The sequence below is a fragment of the Hyla sarda genome, unplaced genomic scaffold (assembly GCF_029499605.1).
Source record: "Hyla sarda isolate aHylSar1 unplaced genomic scaffold, aHylSar1.hap1 scaffold_2146, whole genome shotgun sequence".
Taxonomy (NCBI): Eukaryota; Metazoa; Chordata; class Amphibia; order Anura; family Hylidae; genus Hyla; species Hyla sarda.
Window position 1 is genome coordinate 32,928 of NW_026608813.1, and position 11,015 is coordinate 43,942.

An 11,015-nucleotide genomic window follows, 5' to 3' on the forward strand; every position below is an offset into this window, starting at 1 on the left:
TGAAGATTGCGGGGGTCCCAGTGATCAGTCATCTTTTGTCCTATCCTTAAGGTAGGGGATAAGATATCTAGGGGCGGAGTACCACTTTAAGGAATTAGAGAGTGTAGGCATGCCTTACAAGCAGGTAGAAAAAGAACAGCTGGGAGAAATGACAGGACACGAAGCAATATTTGGCTGGGACCGATTTTGGGTGTGTTCTGGCCAATTAAAGGAGAACTATGGCAAAAATTAACTTATCCCCTATCCATGGGTTATGGGATAAGTAGCTGATCGTGGGGGGTCCCCCTGCAATACCTGGGATGAGACCCGTCGCTCAGTGAGAAGCGCTCGCTGCAGACGTCAAATCTCAATTTCCCTGGACCCCCCCCCTTCCTTCATGTCCACCACAGACGCCCCCAGACTGCTGTCTCTTACAGAGTTTTATGCCCAGAAATGGTTGGCTACTCACTTTGTCAGTAGATTCTCATCCTAAATATGAAGACAATCGGGGAAATGTACCTGTGGAGAGGAAATGTTGTCCAGTTGCTCTTAGCAACCAATCAGATCATTTCTTTTATTTTTCAGAGGTCTTCTCAAGAATGAAAGAAGCAATCTGATTGGTTGCTATGGGCAACATGATGAAAACATATTTTTTTTCTTTAACAACTACAGTACTACAACTCCCATTGTAGTGTGTCTTTTCAACCTGTGCCTCCTCCAACCCTGACCCTTAGGGGGGCACAGACTGACCACACTGGGGGTTTTAGTACTTTCATTTTTACAGTTCCCCTATAACTCTGCAGCTTCGGTAGAAGTATGAGGCTCAGCCTTAGAGTCAGTGTATCTGGCTGCTCCGGTGTTCTTCTATTTTACAGCCTGGACCCTTGACTTGGGGATATTATAGCTGCTAAAGCCTACCATCCACCAACCCCCAAAGCCCCCTTTGTAACGAGGAATCCCTTACCTTAAACATGACAGACACAGTGTTGGTGGTAACAAGGCCACAGCAGCCCCTTTATTAAATATCAAACAATAAATAACAATAAAACATTGTAAGGCAACCTTGTATGAACATCATACATAACATTGAATAAAACATTTTTCTTTTTTTTTTTCAAAGTAAAGTTTTATTAAGGTTTTCAATATACAAGGTAAAATGAAAATTACAACAAGAGAAGTGTCTACACTGGTCAGGCAACAAAGCCCACATGGCTCAAGTAAACAAGGAGTTTGGGTCACTCAGCGAAGTTAAACATTACAGCAGTCCGAGCCTCACATCATAAATGAACTCCAGAGAACAGAGATTGTGAGTAGCTAACAGGATTCAGAACTACGTATAAATTCGATAACTTTAGCGAAAATTCAAACATCGCCAGTAGTGAAGCAGAGAACCAGGGCAGACAAAGGAAACACAATATCGGTAGAGGGAACTGGAAGATAGGAGAGGAGGGAGAGAGAGGAAAAGATACAGGGGGGGGGGATAGAGGAAGGAGGGGGGGGGGTTAGAAGAATCGAAGAGGGGGAGATAGGATGCAGCAGACTTAGTGTAATATGGCAGAGAGTCTTACCTGTTCGGACTGAACCTCTCCACCTGTCTAAGCAGTAAACAGCAACTGTGGGTGAGCTATTGCGGAGTTGGACAGAGGGGGATGAGCGTGCGTGGTGACAGATCCAGGTTATCATCAGTGAACTCCTGAAAGGCAACATAGGGTAGCCAAGGCGACCAAACAGCATGGTATTTATCGAACTGTCGGGTAGAGTCTGCCCGGAGTTCTTCCATCCTACAAGTATAGGTAACTTCCCTCAGCCATGAGGAGTAGGTCGGGGGTAGTGGAGATTTCCAAAGGCGAGGGATCACAGCTCTAGCCGAGATAAGTAAATAGTGTGCTAAAGTGGCTGACAGACGGGGGCATGTGTTAGGGAATATGGACAGGAGGATAGGTCGTGGGTCCTTATCGATGGAAAGGGTCGTCAGCCTATTTACGGTAGATAAAACTTGTGTCCAAAACGTATTCAATGTCGGGCATGTCACCCAGATATGGGACATTGTCCCATTTGAGCGTTCGCACCTCCAACATGCATCAGAAGCCTGTGGGAACATCTGCGCCAAAAGAGACGGCACTCTGTACCATCTCGTGATGATTTTATAGTTAGTTTCTTGTGCCTTGCATGAGATACTAGATTTGTGACAATGTAGCAGGGCACGAGACCAGTCATTGTCAGGAATAGAACATTGTAGTTCCCTTTCCCATGCCACTCGATAGGGCAGGGGAATTTCAGAGCGTTCCCCTATGATCAGGGCATAGAGAGTTCCGATTGCATGGGGGACAGGAGCGGAGGCCGCACAAAGGGTTTCAAAGGGGGTCAGTTGTCTATGAAGACGGAGTGCGGCTTTGTTGGTGTTATAGAAGTGTAGAAGTTGACTATATTGGAACCTATGTATAGTTGAAGGCTGAGTTCCACCCAAAAGGTCGTAGAGGGATTTCAAGCCTGTGGGTTGCAGTAAGGAAGAGAATAGGACATAATCAGACTTTTTACGCGTTAAGAAAGTGGCAGAAGTCTGCGCTGGAGGGAAGAGCACATTGCCAAACAGGGGCATAAGGGGGCCATCCGGGAAATAGTGAGATGTATTTTTCAGGTAGGACTGATGTGCTCGCAGTATTGAATGTGTTACCGGGGGTAAATGGTCAGGTGGGTGCAAGGGGGCGGGCAGTCTTTTGGTCCACAAGGTAGACCTAGCATCCACACCACAGAGATTTCTTTCAAAGACAACCCATTGCTTAGCAGTCTGACTGTGGTAGCAGTCTAGTATTCTGGCTAATATGATCGCCTTGTAATACGATAGGCAGTCTGGCAGTGCGAGGCCACCCTCCCTCTTGCGTCTATAAAGCACCTTCCCTGCCAAGCGGGGATGTTTCTTACTCCAAACAAAGTGAGACTGCATTGCAGAGAGGTCCTTAAAGAAAGAACGGGGGATATGACAGGGGATACAGGCAAAGAGATAGAGTAAGCGGGGTAGGATGTTCATTTAAAAAATAATTACCCTGCCAATCCATGAGAAGTTTTTATTGTCCCATTTCGACAAGTCAGTTCTCAGGGTGTGGAACAATGGGGGAAAATTTAATTGAAAAGTGCTAGCCAGATCACTAGGGACTAGGATCCCAAGATATTTCAGTGATGACCTCTGCCATTTAAAAGGGTAAGTGGAAGAAATGTGAGTGATCATTTGGGAGGGCAGTGTGATATTCAAAGCTTCGCTTTTGGATGGGTTCAGTTTATAGTTACTATAAGCCGAATATTGTGCTATGGTGGAGAGGAGGGAAGGGAGGGTAGTGAGCGGGGAGGAGAGAAATAGAAGGACATCGTCAGCGAACGCTGAGCATTTGCAACTGCACGAGGGAGAGGAGAGGCCTCTTATATCTGGATTCGAACGTATTGCATTGAGCAAGTGCTCCATGCATAGGACATAAAGGATAGGTGATAATGGGCAGCCTTGCCTCGTACCGTTGCGAATGCTAAAGGGAGCCGACAGCTGTCCATTGATTCTGATTCTAGCCTGGGGTGAGGAATACAGCGCCATGATTCTGGCAAACATATGGGGGCCCAAACCTATTTGTCTCAGAGTCGATCCCAAAAATTCCCAGTCCACCCAGTCAAAGGCCTTCTCCGCGTCCAGAGAGAGCAAGAATAGGGGAGAAGCGTGTAATCGAGCACAATGCACTGCAGAGAATGCTCATAGAGTATTATCTCTTGCCTCCCTTCCGCGGACGAAGCCCACCTGATCCGGGTGGATGAGGGAGCTCATGTAGGGTGCCAATCTATTTGCTATTAATTTCGCGAATAATTGCCAATATTCACCACACCGTTGGTAGACAGGTGGAGGGTCCAGCCCATCAGTCAGGCAAGTGTCCGAGGATTCAAGTCTGCGTATAGAAGAGAGCACAAGTAAGTGGGGAGGAAGGGAAAAGGGAGGAAAGCAAGGGAAGAGAAGCTTCTGCACAGACACAGAAGCAAAGGGACTAAAGGAATAGACCATAAGGGTCAGAGGTACCAACGGAACCAGTCCGATGTACATACTAGTGGGGTAACGTGGTAGACAAGCCAGAAAGGACAGCATTTAGTGGTCCTGGGTTGGACTTATGAGTAACAGGTCAGAGCTTCATCCCTGCTTAAGGGGATGAGGCGAGTATGAAACGGGCTAAGTGAGACAACAGTAGCAACTAAATTAGGGGAACAATGGTAGTTGGTAGGTTATGGGCATTATGTGTGCAGGTAGTAAATTATATTTAGGAAGAGTGGGTACCATGGGAGCAAAGGAGACATAAAATAAACAAGTAAAGAATATAAGACTAACAGGCCAGGAAACAGTGACCATATGAGGACAAGCTATAAAAGACAAGAAATATCAGTAATCTATCTGCGGTGACATAATGCAACCACATTTGACAGTGTTAAACTACATATGAGGTAATACACTAATATCTCAGATAGGCAGCTCAGGTTTTACGTTTCGATCTTTGCTGCAGCGGGACACTTGTGGTGACCTCGGATGGACGGTCTCTCGGAGATCGATCAGGACGGTTTTGCGGTGCAGCAGGAAGGGGAGATAAGAACAAGGCTTCCCACTCAGGCAGACTGACATGGGGGATACGGAAGGCTTCAAGGAAGGCAGGCAAATCTTCCGGTCTCTTGAGCGTAGAGATATTGGATCCATACTTTGCAATCAGAGAGAAGGGGAAGCCCCATCTGTAAACAATTTTAGCATTTTGTAACAGAGTCAGCAACGGTTTCAAGGAGGCTCTCAAACGGAGGGTCCGTAGAGAAAGATCTGGGTATATCTGTATAGGGGAACCATTATAGGAAAGGTTTTTAACCTGTCTAGCACCTCTCAGGATTGCCTCTTTCTGGAGAAAATGATGCACTCTGCAGACAACATCACGGGGCTTTTTCGGATCAGGATGTTTCGCTCTGAGAGCCCTGTGAGCACGATCCAGTTCTATGTTCGAATACGGCGGTTTCTTTAGTAGTTCATTAAAGAGACGTTGCAATGTATCTGGCAAGTTCTGAGGTAGAACTGTTTCCGGAAGGCCCTTGATCCTAAGATTATTGCGCCGATTCCTATTATCAAGATCGTCCAAGTGATCAATTGTGTGGATTTGCTGTAATGTCAATTTCTCTGTGGCTTCCTGTAGTTTCTGGAGATGGGTTGTAGTAGTAGAGCAAAAATCCTCCAGTCTCTGGACCTTCTTATGTAAGTTAGACACCTCAGCCTTAACGGGTTCCAGGTCACGGTTCCAAGCAAGTTTGAGATCGGTCGCCAGCGTTGCCAAGTCAGCTTTAGTGGGGATCAGGGTCAAGAGTGCTTGCAATTCAGGGTGTCCCTGCAATGTCGAGAGCGCCATCTCAGGAGTAAGTGGAAAGGTAGGAGGCGGCACATGTGACTGAAGCGTGGCAGTCTAGAGGGTGCAGACCTATGAGGGGCATCCTCCGTTGGAGTATGAGAGTCCTCAGAGGATGAATGGTCACGGGAACGGCGTTTATTATGTCTCACTTTCATCGGGGTCTTGAATAATTTTTTCTTTGCAGGGGGACTTTTACCCCAGTACTCAGGGGCGTCACTATCCACAGATGAGTTTTGAGAGTCTCTATCAGAGTTGGAGCCATCAGAGTACATTTCATTGGCCCAGTCAGTTATGTCGCATGCCGGAGGGCCAGGAACCTTTTCTGGGAGCACAGGTAGCTGGGGTGGCGCAGCCGCTCCGCGTACAGGTGGTGTACGTAAAGTCCCTTGCGATTTATGTCGTTTCTCAACCAGCCTCCAATCGCCATCTTGTGACTGCTGGGCATTCCCGAGTCCTGGCAGGTAGGTAATAAAGGTGTCATAGATGCAGGATTTGTATACTGGATCTCACGTGAAACGTGTTGGCCAGTGGCAGGAGACGGCAAGGATGGCGAGGGGCCAGCAGCCTGTGGATTCATTGCGGCAGGACCGGCAGCCATGGAGGAGGCTATTGTGTCGGGTGATGTATTATTGGGAGTTGGGGACTCAGGCTGCAAGCCCTGGCGAAATTCAGGTGCAGGAAGTACCTGATGTTCAGGTTGTGGCATCAAGCTGTGGTCAGGAGCCGGGGAGGCAGGTATTGCAGACTGCCCTACTGGTTTGTCATCAGTAGACTGTGAGGATCCCATCCCTATCTGTGTCACATAGAGGTTGGTGGATATAGGCTGTATGGCAGGGCCTAGCTTCTTAGCGGGTTGATGCCCGGGCATTGGTGGTCTGACAGAGGCAGATAAGCACTCAGGTAGGGATGTGGAGGTAAGTGGGGAAGGAGTCTCTAAGTTAAGTGCAGTTCCGCACCAGTAGGTGACCGGGTGCTGGACGGCACAGGTCTGTGCCGGACGCTGTGGCGCAGCAGGAGATGGCAGCAGTGGAGGCCGTGAGGTAGCCGAGCACTGGTGCTGGAGGGAGGCGGCGGCACTTACTTCCAGTATCGCGCACGGCGCATTGTCAAAGCCCGGAGCAGAGTCCTGTGTATTGTCGCCGGTCTCTCTCTGTCTGCAGGCCGTGTGAGCTGCACTGTCAGCGGGGTCACTTGCTGCAGACGCCGCGTGGAGCGCCTGCTCACTCCTTCTCCCCGCCTCGCACTGCTGTTGTTGGGGAATGGCGTCTGAAGGCCGCACCACAGGATGGTCGGTCCGATCGGATGGCTGAGATGCGAAATAGCGGGCGATACCGCTCAGAGGAGGCACAGTGGGTGCAGGTTGCTTCTTCTTCCGTTTGGCAAGAGATCTACCACCCATAACCTTCAGATTAGCCCGTTTTCAGTCCAGTCCGGCGGGAGCTCTCACACCATGCTTCCTCTCTCTAGCAAGTCCAGTCACGCCCTGAATAAAACATTCTTAACATAAGTTAACCAATTAACATGTCCCTAACACAGGAGGAGGACCTGAAGGCACTGTTACCGAGCCCAAGCTAGAATGGGGCCTCACTTGCTCCTAGCCGTTAGCGCCTGCACAGGAGCACCATTTTGTGAGGCCCCCCAACAATCCTGGGAACCCATGTTCCCTTGCAGAATTTTCCATCGGGCTGGGACCGCTCCCAGCCCACCTCCACACTGTATCCCATCACCTCCATGCCATCCACTTGTACCTCCAGGTCTCTCTCCTGCCACCGCCACAATGGCGACAAGTGACTCCTCACTTGTCCCCGTTCCACCACAGACTAAGTGCTCGCTCCACCACCTCCCGAATCTCCAAGATCCACAGATCCATACCAAAAATATTCAGATGAACGCCATCATCATCCAAGAACTCCGAAGAGCTCCCCTCCAATTCTCTATGATGCACCACCAGGCCCCCATTACGGGCCACGAATTTGCCCACCACCTTATTGAGTTTAATCCGTGCTCTATTAATGGCAACCACAGACCTGGCCTGCCTCCATTTCCTCCTGGCCACCATTTCAGACCACACGATGATCAGGCCTGGAAAGGACGACCACAATCGCATCAAGTCCAGCTTGATGTCCCAGGTCAGATCCCGGGATCTCCTCACACCCAAATCATTCCCTCCTAGGTGTATGACAAGGTCGTTGGGGGCTCTGTCCAAGTGTACAAAAAACTGAACCCTGGCCAACAATTCCGCATTCCGCTCTTCCCCAACCAGTGGACCTGACCTGCCGAACTCGTCAAGCCCAACTGCTGGCCCGCTGGACGAACACCAGCCCGCACCCCACCCCTCACCACATAGGAGTGGCCGATAATCCACACAAGTCCCGGGCCGCCACCTGAAAGACAAAAAACAATAACAAAATACAAACCGCACTCCCCCAACACACAACAATCACAGCAAATGAGGACGAACATACAACTGAAACCTCTCTGACTCCCACTTCCCAATCCGCCTAATGATCTCGGGTCCCAAGCCCCAACGAGATGCCGCGGTAGCCGCCCCAATGCGGAACGCATGCGAGCTATAATCTCGTGCCACACAACCTACCACCGCCAAACACTTCCAAAAAAAAAACACGAATTGAAAACGCAATAAAAAACTCCCGTCTGCGTGTACCAATAAAGGACCCACAACCCCCACCCTCACCTCCAAAAAAGCCGCATAGCAAAAAACCGGACACATAGCCGAGCCCCGTAAGGCCGCCAAACGCACAGTAACCCCACGACCCTCCTGATCCGTTTTGGAACGGCGCAGCAAAGAACGCAAAACCCCACCTTCCAAACTAACATCCGAAATGCCCCAAAAAACGCCAAAACAAACGCCAATCAAAACAAACAACGCTCGTAATCCGAAATACAAATCCCATCCAACGCCGTCCCCAACCGACACAAAAGCGGAAAAGTCACCGGACGCCTCGAATCCCTGGACACCGCCCCCCTCCGAAACCCCCGCAGTGCCTAACGCACCAAAAACGACTTAGAGACGTCCGGCAAACCACAAACTTTGAACCAGAACGCAAAAGACGACATCCGACGGCCAATCCCCGCCGGAGACACGTCCTCGCAAAACGGCCTACCAACATAATACAATAGGGCCGCCTCCCAATCTGCAGGGGCGCCCATAAACGACAACTGTCCCAGTAGCGTCTGCCAGTCCGATCACCAGCGTCGATAAGAAGCCCAAGTAGCCTGGCTTACTGACCGACAGACTAAAGCGAGCGCCAACTCTAAACCAGATGCCACAGCCATTCCGGACACGGAAGGCCGGTCACCTCGGCCTCCGGCGCCAGTTCCCGGAAACGGTCCCACTGTAAGCGAGAGAGAGCGTCAGCCACCGAATTATCCACCCCCGGCACATGCAACGCCACCACCTGAGAATTAAGCTCTAGCACCCTCAACACTAATCGCCTCAGCAACGTGACCACTGGCGGAGAACTAGCCGTCTGGTTGTTGATAGCCAAAACCACCCCAGGTTGTCACAATGGAAGCACACATTCCTATTGCGAAACAGCTCCCCCCATACAAACACTGCAACCACGATCGGCAAAAATTCCAGGAATGCAAGGTTCCTAGTCAGCCCAGTCTCCCGTCATACCTCCACACACCACTGACCCTGAAGGTAAGCCCCAAACCCGCAGGCCCCAGCCGCATCGGTATACAGATCCAGGTCAACGCTCGATACCGGCCTCCCCATCACCACAGAGCTCCCATTATACCGACACAAAAAATCCTGCCACACCCTCAGGTCCTCACGCAACCCCACCGGCAACCGCACATAGTGATTAGGCCGAGAAACACCCACCGTGACCGCCGCGAGACGTCTGCAAAAAACCCTCCCCATAGGCATGATCCGGCACGCAAAATTGAGACGCCCCAGCAAAGACTGGACCTCCCGCAGCTGCAGCTTCCGAACCCGACACGCCCTCGCCACCTCCTCCCTCAGATCGCCCAGCTTATCTTCTGGCAGCCGGCACTCCATGGCCACAGTGTCGATCACTATGCCCAAAAACTTCACCGACGTAGACGGGCCCTCAGTCTTGTCAGGCGCCAACGGAACGCCAAACCAGCCCGACACCCTCTCCATTTCCTGTAGTAAAATAGCACACACCCTAGACCCCGCCGGGCCCAAAAACAGGAAGTCATCAAGGTAGTGCAAAACCGAATCCAAACCCGACTCTACCCGCACCACCCACTCCAAAAAGGAGCTAAACTGCTCAAAAAACGCACATGAAACTGAGCAGCCCATGGGCAAACACATGTCTACAAAAAAACGCCCTCCCAAACAGCACCCCGCAAAACTGTCCGGGTGTACCGGCAACAGACGAAAATCGGCCTCAATGTCCGTCTTGGCCAACAAGGCCCCCTGGCCGTACCTCCGGACCCACGCCAATGCCGCATCAAAAGAAGTATAAGTCACAGCACAGATAGCTGGGTCAATGCCGTCATTCACCGACCCTCCAGAAGGATGTGAAAGGATGCCCACCAACGGAGGCGAGTCAAAAGGACCAGCCATCCGACCCAAAGACACCTCTTTCATCAGTTTCTCCTCCACCAAATCTGGCCGGACAAGAGCCGAGACCAAATTCCTAACCTCCCCATTCCCATCCAGAACCCCCTCAAAGGTGATACGGAATCCGTCCGTAAACCCCGCCCTCAAAAATTCCGCCGCCGCCCTATTTGGGTACTTGGCGAGGAAAGGCTCCATCCTTGCCACCTGCACCTAGGTCGCCCCTCTTCGCATCAACCTCCCCCAATTTGCCTTTACCTCGCCAGAAACAGCACGACAGCCCGTGGCCACCCACTCCGCACCCGGAGCATTCGTGCTTAAAACGGCACTCTGCTCCGAACTTGCAATTCCCTTTATTGAATTGCCAGCAAACACCCTGACCCCGGCCCTGCACCTCCGGCGCTGTCCCGAAAGGACTGCAGGCCACCCCCACTGCGTGGAGCCGCCATAAGCCGCATCCACAGCCCTATGTCCTTATGGTCCCACCTCAAATCATGGCGCACCGCCATCCGCTGCCTAAACTGTTCATCGTACCAAAGCCACGCCGAACCCCCATACACCCAATACGCCTCCCCAACAGCGTCCAAATAACAAAAGAGACCAGAGCAATGCTCCGGCGACTTTTCTCCCACAACGCTGGCCAAAATAGCGAACGCCTGAAGCCAGTTGGAGAAGGTCCGCGGTATCAGCCGATACCGCCGGCGCTCCTCCTCCTCAACCTTCTCCATACGCTTCGACTCATCCGGCCTAACCCTGTCCAGATAAAATTTTTCAAGCAGGAGTAGCGAAAAAATATCCACATACTCCCGCTTCCAAATCCTTTCCCGCACCTCAGCCTTAAGGTGCGCGCCCAAGGGGCCCTCGAAACACACGTACACCTCCCCCCGAGCAGAAGCAGCCAAACGAACCCCCCCCACCGGATCCCGATGCCCCCACCACCGGGGGTGAGCTCGCCCGAGCAACCCCAGGACCCCGACTATATCCACCAGCCCCTTGGACAAAGTCGCTGCGCCCCACACAGGTACCGGCGACCCACCCGCAGACAACCCGCTACTGCGCAGCAACGCTTGCAACCCATC